Source organism: Bubalus bubalis, chromosome 6, assembly GCF_019923935.1.
Source record: "Bubalus bubalis isolate 160015118507 breed Murrah chromosome 6, NDDB_SH_1, whole genome shotgun sequence".
Lineage (NCBI taxonomy): Eukaryota > Metazoa > Chordata > Mammalia > Artiodactyla > Bovidae > Bubalus > Bubalus bubalis.
Window position 1 is genome coordinate 51,575,766 of NC_059162.1, and position 12,611 is coordinate 51,588,376.

A 12,611-nucleotide genomic window follows, 5' to 3' on the forward strand; every position below is an offset into this window, starting at 1 on the left:
TAGAGAAGTTGTCACATGTGTGGAGTGGGAGGCAGATACAACAATCCTTGTTTGTTGAAATCTTGTAACAATGGAAAGTAGAAACAGTTCCAATAACCATCTTCAAGGAAACTTGAAACTTAAATTTAAAATGGTATAGTAATTCTGTGGACTACTATTATACTATCTATGGATATTCCATTAGATAGACTATTCTATTATCCATCAACTAGACGAAATACCACAAAGATAGATTTAAAAATCACGATGTTGAATAAAAAAGGCCAGTTGTAGATTATATGCTTTGCCGTCTATGGGGTAGCACAGAGTTGGACACGACTGAAGCGACTTAGCAGCAGTAGCAGCATGTAACATTTTAAAGTGGACAAATATGTTCCCTCTTATTATGAGGAATTGCTTTCTATCTATATGTATGTATATGTGAATGCAAGTGTGCATGCTAAGTTACTTCAGTTGTATTTGACTCTTTGCAACCCTATGGACTGTAGCCTTCCAGGTTCCTCTGTCCGTGAGATTTCTCAGACAAGAGTACTGGAGTGGGTTGCCACGCTGTCCTCCAAGGGATCTTCTGGACCCAGGGATTAAATTCAAATTTCTTGCATTGTCTCCTGCATTGCAGGCAGATTCTTTACCACTGAGCCACCAGGAAGCCTGCATAGATGCATATGACTATACAAATACACATACACATATATGTATATGCAATAGTATAACAAAGTACACTAGAAGGGTATACACTGGAAGGATACACACTAAATTCATAAAAGTGGTTTCCTCTGAAGACACTGGCAGGGTAATTGGTTTGGACTGGAGTTGAGGTGGGAGGGTTAAGGGGACTTGGATTTTATATGTAATATTTTATTTCTTGTATATAGAGATAAAGAATTTGTCAAAATGTTAACAAATGATCAATTCTGTGTGTTGACACATGGGTGTTTTTAAAATTCTTTGTATTTTTCTGTATTTTGAAAATTTCTTATAATCAAGATGTATTCTTTTTTATTTTATCTTCTACTCTGTGCTTAGTTTTTGGTAAGTTGGCACATTTCAGCCCACACAATGATTACAAACGAGTCTTGCAACAAAACGTGTGTAATCCTCTGCATAGCAGCCTAGCACATTTTTATCAGCCTAAAAATAACTGAAGAGTAAAAGTAGGGTTGGGTAGAGGGTCCCTCTGTTGACCTTCAGGACTTTTGGGTTGTCCATCAATTAATCTTGTCACAATCACATAATTATGAGGCTGCTCTGAGTTGTTGAACCAACATATACAAGGAAAATATGCTGTAACCAGAACTATGCCATGTCAAAGCCCTTGGGGACATGATACTTCTCTGGTGTTTCTATGTGAGGTTTTCCTAAAGATAACAAAGGCTTTAAAAACATGCTTTTCAGGCATATCAGCCTTTCCAATGAATACACCTCTTCTCCAAGCCAAGTTGTATATCCCCCGTACTCAATACTGATGCTGCATGTCCATCACATAAATACCCAAATGTCACATTATATCTTAGCAGGCTACAGTTGGATAGTGCAATATCTTTAAAGCAGTAGGGTTGTAGAATTCTATTAAAATGACCATTATATTCTCCTCTGAAAGGGAATCTCATAAGTTGAAATACCAGTTAGTAAAAAACACAGGAAAGAGAAAACTAAGTGGGCAAGGACACAAGTGCACTCAGCGATACTCAAAATTCCAGCTAAGGTGAACTGAAGAGCTATTTAAGAAAAGTCAAATGTTTGAAGAACCAGTTTGGGAGTCTCAGTGCAGGTTCCCCCCCCCTTTTTAAGGTGCATACCACTTATCTCTCTGGAAAAAAAAAAAAAGGCTGAAAGGGGTTTCTATACAAGAGAATGAAATCTGAGACTGACATCTTAGGTCAAATGCAAAGTTATAACTCAGCATTCCCAGTAAAGGTTTCTTCCCTCTTAATTTCGTATTTTGAAAAATTTCAGGCCTTGAGAAAAGTTGAAAGAATACCCACTGAAATTCTAAAGCCACAACAAAAGACTGGAAAACAATTTATATGAAGGAAAAAAATCTATAAAATTTATTAATTTGTATGTTTATTTTTACAAATGTGCACAAAATATACATGCATTTATTTATTTGATAGGAGTATAATTGCTTTACAATGTGTTAATTTCTGCTGTACAATGAAGTGAATTAACTGTGTGTATACAAAATGTGTCCCCTCCCTCTTGAACCTCCGTTCCACTCATGCTTGGCATTTAAATTTAGTAAAATTACGTTTAAGGAAAAGTAGGAGAAAATGTGGTCAAAAGAGAAGAAACAAGAGTGAGGAACAAAGGTCATGTAGAATGCACAAAACCTGTGAAGCTTTTGATTTTCAAACAGGGCCTGAACAACTGGTTTACTTGATTTTTAAAACAGGGTTGAAATTGTTTCTACAGAGAAAGCTGAAGGGGATCCTAGTGGGACTGTGTAGTGTCAGAGACCAGAGGCAAAGAAGGAAGTGTGTTGTCCTTTCTCAAAGGGAAAAGTGAGTGGGAAGGGAGGAGACTGTTTAAGTTAATGAGTGCTTCCTTCCTTTCTCTCTCACTTCAGGAGCAGCCAAAGACCAAAGATCTGCTTCATTATCCTTTAGTATCCATGCCTTCAGCATTTCAAGAGGGCCAGCATTTTCCAGCAATGATAATAGTAGTGTGGATATGATTTTTTAAAAGTCTCTATCAACATAGTATAAAATACGAGTGACATGCAAAGGTATTGCATATTATTTCTACTTTTAGTGGCTCCTGGCTCTTTCTCTCCTTTCAGCTAGCTGGATTCAGCAGCCTTATTTGCTTCAGTCGGGTCACCTGGTTTACCTACACCTTGCTAACAGGTCTGACCGAGATCAGGAAGCCCCTTCCTCATGCTAAACCTGTGGCTTCCGGGTGAAGCTTCATTCATGCTACTTATACCACATACTTGCTTCCTGCCTGGGCAAATTGGTGCTGGTTCTTCCAAGTCAGATGTATTCTGCTGCTCCCTGAGTCCTGGCTTGCTTAACACAACCCAAAGCTCTTGGTCAGTATCTTGTTGAGTCTCTAGAGTGGCATCTGTCTCAATGGTTGTTATAAAACTTCACTGTTCTTGGTCTCTAGCTGTGGGTATCTATCTGGAAGCCATCCATTAATTCAATGTTTATTGGATACTTGTTAGAGGCAAGGAGCACTGTGCTCTGCTAGGAGCTGGGAACACAATGTTGGTTAAAACAGCCATGATCCCTGCCCTTGTGGTTTTTGTAGTCTAATGTGAACTCAGACAGCCTGCTCTAAAGAAGGGCTGGGTTTTATTCACTAACATGAATTGTACATGGAAAGTACTGAATAAGTATGTATGTGCACATGTGTGTATATTAGTGGGTGGGAAGCAAGATTACAAATGCAAGACTAGAGCTATCATACTTGTATAAGAGAAAAAACTGTATAGGTTAGATAGTATTGGTAGTCAATTTTTTTAAAAAACACATTTATTCGTTTGGCTGTGTTGGGTCTTAGCTGCTGAACTTGGGATCTGGGTTGAGGTGCGTGGGCTTTAGTTGTTGTGCAGTGTGTGGGATCTTGGGTTTCTGTGATGGCTTGATGGTAAAAAATCCACCTGCCAATGCAGGAGATGCAGTTTCAATCCCTGGGTCAAGAATATCCCCTGGAGAAGGAAATGGCACTCCAGTATTCTTGCCTGAGAAGTCCCGTGGACAGAAGAGCCTGGTGGGCTATAGTCCATGGAGTCACAAAGAGTTGGACATGATTTAGTGACTAAACAACAACAACTGATTGACTGAGATGAGGAGATGGAAGATGTGTTCATGGGAATCAAGAGTTCAGTTTTTCACATGTAACGTTCAATTTTCCTACTGAACACATCGAGTGAAGATGATGAGATGTCAACTAAATACACAAGTTTGGAGTTAGGGGAGAGGTCCAGGCTGGAGACAGAATTTTGAGGATTGTCAGTGTGTGCTCGCGTGTATGCTAAGTTGCTTCAGTCGTGTCCTACTCTTTGTGACCCTATGGACTGTAGCCTGCCAGGCTCCTCTGTCCATGGGATTCTGCAGGCAAGAACACTGGACTGGGTTGCTATGCCCTCCTCCAGGGGATCTTCCCGACTCAGGGATTGAACTCATGTCTCCTGTGGCTCCTGCATTGCAGGCAGATTCTTTACTGCTGTGTCACCAGAGGAGCTTTATCAATGTGTAGATACATTTAAAGAGAGTGGTCCTTGACAGCACCTTGAGAGTCTTAATAGAGAAGGGGACCAAAGACACTGCCCTAGGACAAGTCAACATTTAAATTCTGGGAGCAGGAAGAAGAGCTAGCATCGATAACTTAGAAGGTTCAGCTAGGAGGAAGGAAAAAAATATTATTAGTGCTCTGTATTCCTGTAGCCAAAGAAAATGTCTCAGTGAAGAGAGAGTAAGTTCCTGGGTCATAAGTTATTGCATGACTAAATAAGATGAAAACAGAATTGGCGACTGGTTTGGCCACACGGTAACCTTGACAATTGTGGTCTGATTAGATTTGGTTGAGGAGAAAGTGATGGGTGAAGAGGCATGGGCAACAAATGTAGATATCTTTTTTGGAGTTTTATTATAAAGGGAGTAGAGAAATTGAAGTGAGATGGATATGTGGAGTCAAGTAAAATTTTCTAAGGTGAGAAAAATTATAGTATGTTTATAAGTTGAATGGAATGATTTGATGGGGGGGTGGGAAGAGAGAAAGAAAGAAATCTAAGGATGCAAGTGAAAAAGGAATTACTACAAATAAAAGTCTTTGAGTAGCTAAAGAAATAATCCAGGACACAGGAGAGAAGGGCCAAGAAGAGAGAACTTCAGAGCAGAGAATAGACACAGATACACTGGCAGAGGTGTTGGGAAGCTGGGGATATTTTCTTCAGAGGCTTCTGATATTCTTAGCAAAAAAGAAATAAGAAACAACGTCATTAGGTTAGGGGTAGAAGGTACTGAAGATTTGAGGAAAGAGAAAGAGAAGTAAAATAAACCTCCTGGAGATTAAGAGAGTGAGCTGATAAGGAAAATATAGTGGGATTGCTGAACAGTGCTAAGAATCCATTGAGGATTGTGGTCGTAATTTAAAGTGAGAGCAATCATGGTTGCGGATGGTAAAAAAAGTAGTAGGGATGATGGATTAGAGATCCTGATGGGCTCAAATCATGTTTGAAATCAAGGTATGAGGCAGTGAATTGGAACAATAGAGACTGATGGTTGGAGAAGAATGCTTGGAATTGAGATTTAGGAGGTGGAGCACTTATTTCTGATGGAAACGACCTGGACAAGATCATGTTTCCAGGTGACTGAGGTGGGATGGAAGAACAGGTCCCGGGAGGGGAGACAGTCAAATAACTTTCATTTTTGGTGACCGAATTTTCCAGAGGTGACTATACAAGGGATTTTGCTGGTAATTTGTCATAAGTTCCAGATGCAAACTGGAAAGGTTTGGAAGGTTGAGAAAATGAGAAAGATAGAATAAGTTAGGAAATTTTCAAAGCCACGTGGTGGTAAGAATCCAGGTGATGAGCAATGACTAAGAAGGCTTGGATTTCTTATTGAGACTGAAGGAAACGGGATTTTCAGACTATGAGAGGTCCTCTTAGTTTCTTTAGGGGAGGTGAATAGGCTGTTCTTACTTTGGCTTCTTTCTTGGGACAAGTCTCTTAGGTGCTCCTGCTTTACAGCCTTAGCATCCCTTTGCCATTGTTCAGAATGTTCCTTCCCTCCTCTGCATCTGCTGCATCCTTGGCTCCCTTCTCATATTCTCAGATCAACCCAGACTAAGGATCATCTCAGTTCTTTAGCACAAAAAGTCACATTTGATACTTCACATATAATACTTTCCTATTCCTTAGTTATCTTTTTATTGTATTTCATATCACTTCTATATATATCTTTTGACCCTTTATATGGCTTAGCAAATGTCAGTGAATATTGGTTTGTTTTTCATGAGAGAGGATAACATCTTCCAGAAATTAAATGGGTAAACTGGGGAAATGGTAAAGGAAAATTTAATTTAAAATTCTGTAGCAAATTTTTCAAATGTTAAGACGTTAAGGACCCTTAAAAAAATTCTTTGGCACCTCTGGAAAAGAATTTCCCACTTCAAAAGAGAAAAAACATTGACCTGGGAAACAAGAATCTTTTATTATGGGAAAGTCTATTGTTTTTTAATTATCCCTGTCCCCCTTCCCCCAAAAGTGGATAAACACAGCTTTTTAAGATTATCATTAAAACAAAAATGCAAAATGAAAGCAAATTTCTTATTCAACTTATCACTAAATTCTAAAGACTATGTCTACAGGACCCAGTTGAGAAACTCTCCTCCTTAGATTACATGGAAAAAAAAAAACACAAAAAACATTGTGAGAGTAACATAAAGAAATGTTATAACAGGTAATTTTAACAAATACATGGAGTTATTCATTTTCAAAATATGTTAGGAAATAAATTTTATAAGGCTAAACTTGTAACAAGGGCTTACACAGAGTGAGTAAAGGGTAATAATAACAATGATAACAGAGGATCAATAGCAATGGCAATATTAAATTTTGGTATTTTTACAAGTGGTGTTTCAGCATTTCTCATATTCATTAAATGAAAGTAATAAGACTTGTAATGTTCACAGATATTAATATATGTGCAGGGGGCTCTTGGTCTTTTTTGGTCCCCCTGTCACAAAATAAGATGTTTGTGATTTTTTTCTCTTCTCTAGGCCAAAACAAAAGTTCTCTGCAGGGCACCTATGGAGGTGGGGGCCAGGGAGAAGCCTTCCCTCTGGAGTCCCTGCACCTGAGGCAGGGAGAGCAGAGGCTCGGCCCTATCCCCTAGGGAGCTAAGACCACAGGGATCTCAGTGGGGTTTGCTATTCCTTTGAAATGGTGCGAGGTTTCCTGCTTTTTCAGAAGACCCGCTGAGGGGGAAATTGAAGGTGCATTGTGGAAACTGCCATTGGAGGCTCCGCTCAGGCACAGGAAATGACAAGTTTGCAGGAACTCGGGCTTACTGGAAGGGAATTTGCTTTGGATTTTTATCTCCAAATTCTCTGAGGAATCCGCCAGGCCTGAATCAGGTGTCTGTTTTGGGCTCTGCTCTGCAAACAGGCTCATCTGAGAGTACTTTTTTCCTCATTAATTTGAAATTTGCCAGCTGCAAATTTTATCAGTGAAAATCATATTCTAATCTTGGATATAGATATAGACAATGTGGCTTTAGATTATGGCTTTTAGGTTATGGTGATATATAAAACACCTACAGGCATGAATTGGAATCTTTATGGGCAAATTTTAGAAATAAGGTAGTAAATCTTGCTGTACTAATAGGTCAGCCGAGCAGAAAATAGGAGCACAGACTGTAGTTTGTAGACCCATCTCCTGTCACAACAATTTTGGAACAGTTGGTTCATGTTCTGTCACACATTCTTAAGATGAGTTGTGCAATTGCTTCTAAGATCTTGGCTGTTTCAGACAAACTTTAAAGTTAGTGTCTCTTCTCTCTTTCCTGGGTGAAAGGAATCAATTTTTATGTGGTGATGGAGGGTAATACTTCTCAAAAAACTTTGTCTTTTGAAACTTTTAAAGAATTGAGCTTTAAAAATATGACTCTGCTTTGAGTGGATGGGGCTCTATTTTCACCTGTAGCAGCATAAAGTGGAGGTTTAGAGCACACTCTGGGTCAACCAGCCAAGTCACACTTGCTGGTTGTGTGACTTTGTGCAAGTTTCCTCACTCTCTGCATCATTTTCTAATCTGTAACGAGGATGACACAGTGTCATAAGGATTGAATGAGCTACGATTTGTAAAGTGCAAAGCATATGCTAAGTACTAAAGGAGGACTTAGAAAAGAAAACCAACCAAATGATTTTCTAATGATACAGTCTTTTAGCATTTCAAGGTGTTGACTTCTGTAAGGAACACAAGCAGGTTATTTTGAATTTGTTCAGTTGTCTGCTAATCAACAGAATCTGGGGACATGCCACTGTTGTAAAGAAGTGGGTGCACACCTATAGGAAGGGTGGTTCCTTGCAAGAAACACAGTCTCCGTAAATTTCGACGCTCTGCTGTCAAACCTTTTTTTTTGCAAGTAATAGAGTGTGCCTCTTTATCTCACCCCTCCGCTTCCAATTCTTTTTGAAAAAATTTGAAACAAATGACCAAGACACCACCTTGAAACAAAGGAAGTTTGTATCTTATGGGAATAAATGCTGTAACTTGAACAAAGTCCTAATTTATAAGAGACCAATCAAAGGTGAGGAGGAACTCCTTTTCTGGAGAACCCTTTTGCTGGGGAAACAGAATTTTGTTTAAAACCTTTGCTCTATGCTTCAGGTGTCTGTATTTCTGCAAATAATATCACATTATTAGCATAAAGATTGAGAGAAAACACCTATGTAGACATTGTTAGTTTTGCAAATACTGATATAATTTCTTGGATTTTTCCATATCATCTAGAGAAACTAATTAAATAGCCCTACATTTTAAAGATGTTTTGAGAAAAAAAAATCCCAACGGACTAAACTCCTCAAACCTTTCATCTTGCCAATAATGTAAAGCTTTTGATGACAGGTAGTACATACAATGGCACCCCACTCCAGTACTCTTGCTTGGAAAATCCCATGGACGGAGGAGCCTGGTAGGCTGCAGTCCATGGGGTCACTAGGAGTCGAACACGACTGAGTGACTTCACTTTCACTTTTCATTTTCATGCATTGGAGAAGGAAATGGCAACCCACTCCAGTGTTCTTGCCTGGAGAATCCCAGGGACAGGGGAGCCTGGTGGGCTGCCGTCTCTGGGATTGCACAGAGTCGGATACGACTGAAGCAACGCAGCAGCAGCAGCAGCAGCAGTACATCCAAGCTAGGAGTTGGACACAACCGAGCAACTTCACTTTCACTTTTCACTTTCATGCATTGGAGAAGGAAATGGCAACCCACTCCAGTGTTCTTGCCTGGAGAATCCCAGAGACAGGGGAGCCTGGTGGGCTGCCGTCTATGGGATTGCACAGAGTCGGATACGACTGAAGCAACGCAGCAGCAGCAGCAGCAGCAGCAGTAGCAGTACATCCAAGGAGATCAAACCAGTCAATCCTGAAGGAAATCAACCCTGAATATTCATTGGAAGGACTAATGCTGAAGTTGCAACACGAAGGTCACTTGATGCAAAGAACCAACTAACTCATTGGGAAAGATCCTGAGGCTGGGAAAGATTGAAGGCAAAAGGAGAAGAGGGGACAGAGGATGAGATCTTTAGGTAGCATCACCAACTCACTGGACATGAATCTGAGCAAACTCTGAGAGATAGTGAAGGACAGGTAAGCCTGGCATACCGCAGTCCATGGGGTCACAAATAGTTGGACATGACTTAGTGACTGAATAGCAACAACAACAACAATGTCCTGGTGGTTGAGGACTTGGGCTCTGAGCTAGATGGATGTGGATTTGAATTCTGACTCTCTCACTTATTATATGTACTATCTTAGAAATTCTAAGGCCTTAAGGTAGGTTTGCACATTGGCCTCAGTTTGTATACAGCTTTACAGGGCTTGAGAAGTAAATGTGTTTATGTATATAGAATGTTTAGAACTCTGCCTGGCACAGAATTGTCCAGTTTTGAGTTACACATAATTGGTTACACTATTGAGAATCTGATTATTGTGAACAGTTACTTCATTACTCTCTAAAGACAAGACTGTTATCTAGGAGTTAGTTTTTCTCTGTCTCTACTTCTACATCATTTTATTTAGAAATTAAAAAGCTTTAATTAACATGATTGATATGTTTACATGTAGGATTAAACATTCAAACCCAGTTTAAGTGTTCATGTCTGCTCTTGAAACTAAAACTTGACAGTTTGAGGCATGAATACTTTGTAATTTGAGTCTATGAGAAGTCTAAGTCCTTGAATCTATAACTCTACCTAGACTGTTGGCTCCTACAGGGCATTAGCCCTATATATTTCTCCAAGGCCTCACTCAAGCCTCTCACACAATAGGTGTTCAATAAATATTGGTAAGGAATGAATTGTTCATTTTAGAGATTTTTGCAGTAATCCAGGTGATTCAATAATGATTTGGCTTTTGTGGAAATATCTCCAATTGAGTGAGTTCTCTATGTATAGGCACAAGAGAAAAAAGAGGAGAAACACTTCCTCTTCTCCCAAAGTAGGAAAACCCAATAACTTTCCAAATAATAATATTGCAGAAGTAATAATATAAGAAACTTTTCCATTCTACTCTCTAGCGATTAAAAGCCTAGGACCATTACCTTTTAGGATTTGAAGAGGTCTCCTAGGCCAAGCTCCTCATTTAACAGAGGAGAAAACAGACTTGGAGAGTTTAAGCCCACAGTCCAAAGTTCCACATGTAGTCAAAGCGCAGAGTCAAGACAAGACGTCTGGTCTCTGAAACCTGTCTGCCTAGAGTCATCTCACCAGCCTCTTGGTAAAACAGTGTCCTTTGGTTTAAGAATATCTTTTAACAGAAAAACCAGGTGTAAAGAAGGAGTATCAAAGTGGTATTCTGATGACAGCGTTCATCAACCCTTGCAGCAGTCAATTCAACCGGACTTGCACGCAGGAAGTTGCACGGCGTCAACACCTTCACTTACATCGTGTCAATCTAGGGATAATGCCAGTAATGCTGACCAAGCTCCTTTGTATTAATTTGTCTAGTGAGCAGGGGGTATTGGCTGCGTTATGCACTCTCAGCTGCTAGGAGGAGGCAAGACCCACCATTAGAAAGCATCTTGATATATAGCAAGCGGAACTGCAGGTGGGAAAAACTAGCAGGGACAGAATGTGCGCGTGGGGGCCTTTGCTAGGGTGTAGGCAAGAGGTTTACCGGAGGTTTTAGAAATTTTATATCAAGACGGAGGGAACCAAATAACCCAACTCTTCCAGAGAGCTCTGAAAAGTTGGAAACACCTAATTGGAGCATGGGAATCCCTGCAGCTCCCGTCCACGTTCCACCCCTGCTCCCTGCTCCCTGCCCCAATGTGGCTCTTCTCCGAGGACTGGGACTCCCTCCCCCACGGCCAATCGCCCCAACCTGGGCGCGCAGCACCCCAGCCGTTCCCGGTACTCCTTTCCTCTCCCTCCCTCCTCGGTCCGAAGGGAAACTCAGGCTCCGGCCGCGCTCGGGGTTCATCCATCAGCAGGAGAGGAAAAGGGGGAGGAGAGAGGGGAGGCGGGCGGCGGGAGGAGGAGTTTCTCGGCGGCCCGGAGCTCCGGTGGGGACCGCGGAGGAGGAGCGCCCTTCCCCCCGCGCGCTGATTGCTGTGGCGTCCTGCCCATCCCCGCCCGCGTGTGTGAGGGGGAGCGAGTGCGCTGGGTCGGCCCGATGGGGGTAATCGAGGGTTTCGGGGACGCCGAGTGGCGCTTTCCTCTTCCTAGTGAGTGAGGGAGGGAAGTCGGCGGCTCTCGTGCCCGGCCACTTTCCCTGCGCGATTCCCTGAGCTCCCTGCAGGAGGAGAAAGTCCCCGGCGGGTCGGGATGGCGTAGTTGCGCCGCGGCGCAGCAGCTGCCGGAGCTCGCGGCCGCCGGGCGCTGGGCGGGGAAACTGCTCTGCTTTCCTGCAACTTGTGGCGGGTGGATCTCCGTTTGACACACTGCCTCCGAGGTACGTGCGGGCTCAGCCTAGCGGCGCTGCAGCCCGCGCCGGGACGCCCTTGGCCGCCAGGCTAGCCCAGCACCCGTGCCGGCCAAGGGCTCTCCAGGCTGCGCGGGGGCTGTTGGCGTTGCACTGGGTTCCGCGCCTGTTTCCCGGCCGGGATCGCTCCGGCCGCCCGGACCCCTGGGCTTCTTGGGGGCGGCGTTGGTCGGTTGGTGTTTACGCTGTGAGGTGCACAGGGGAGCGGCCGTCCCGGGTGGGCAGCGCTCCGGGCGATGCGGTGTGCTGGGGAGGACATCTGCTCCGCGCCTGCCCTCTTCCTTTCCGCGGTTTCTTCTGACCTCCGCCGGGCGCGCTGGCCACTTCCCACCAGGCGCGTGACACCGTCGGTGGGAAAGATTTGTTGTGGGTTTATACTCAATTGCCATTGCAGAGGCTGCGGCCCCGGCACTGGCGCACCAACAGGAGCTTCACTCCCCGCGGGCCGCGCCCTCAGGGTGCACTGCGGGCGGCGCCGAGCGCTGCAGCCCAGAGTCCCGCAGAGAATCCTCCCTCCCGCTTTAACTTGCTAGCCACCTTTCCCGGTTTATTTTGAAGGCTTCCCTTAGCATGTTCATTTGGTTAGAATAATCTGGAAACTCTTGGACTGTTGCTAGGAGAATCTTCTTGCAGTCTTGTTCTTATTAGGGCATTTGCTTCACTTTCCAGAATCATTTAGTGTAGGGAACCAGCTTGTCAAACTTGAATTACCTTGACAGTGTGTGTGTGTTAGTTGCTCATTCATGAACGACTCTGCGACCCCATGGACTGTAATGGACTGTGGCTAGCTCTCCGGGCTCCTCTGTCCATGGGATTCTCCAGGCAAGAATACTGGAGTGGGTTGCCATTCCCTTCTCCAGGGGATCTTCCCGACCCAGGGATGGAACCTGGATTTCCTGCTTGGCAGGCAGTTTCTTTACCATCTGAGCCACCAATACTGGCTCCCACCT

General features: G+C 43.0%; 1 protein-coding gene across 2 annotated transcripts in view; it reads left to right on the forward strand.

The window, feature by feature from the left end:
* The first annotated feature begins 11,319 nt into the window (after positions 1 to 11,319).
* TGFBR3 (transforming growth factor beta receptor 3) overlaps positions 11,320 to 12,611 on the forward strand; it is a 207,991-nt gene continuing 206,699 nt past the window's right edge. For both annotated transcript variants that reach the window (XM_006054474.4, XM_006054473.4), the window contains exon 1: positions 11,320 to 11,631. The gene's annotated coding sequence lies outside the window, so the exon portion shown is untranslated. The remainder of the gene's footprint in view (positions 11,632 to 12,611) is intronic.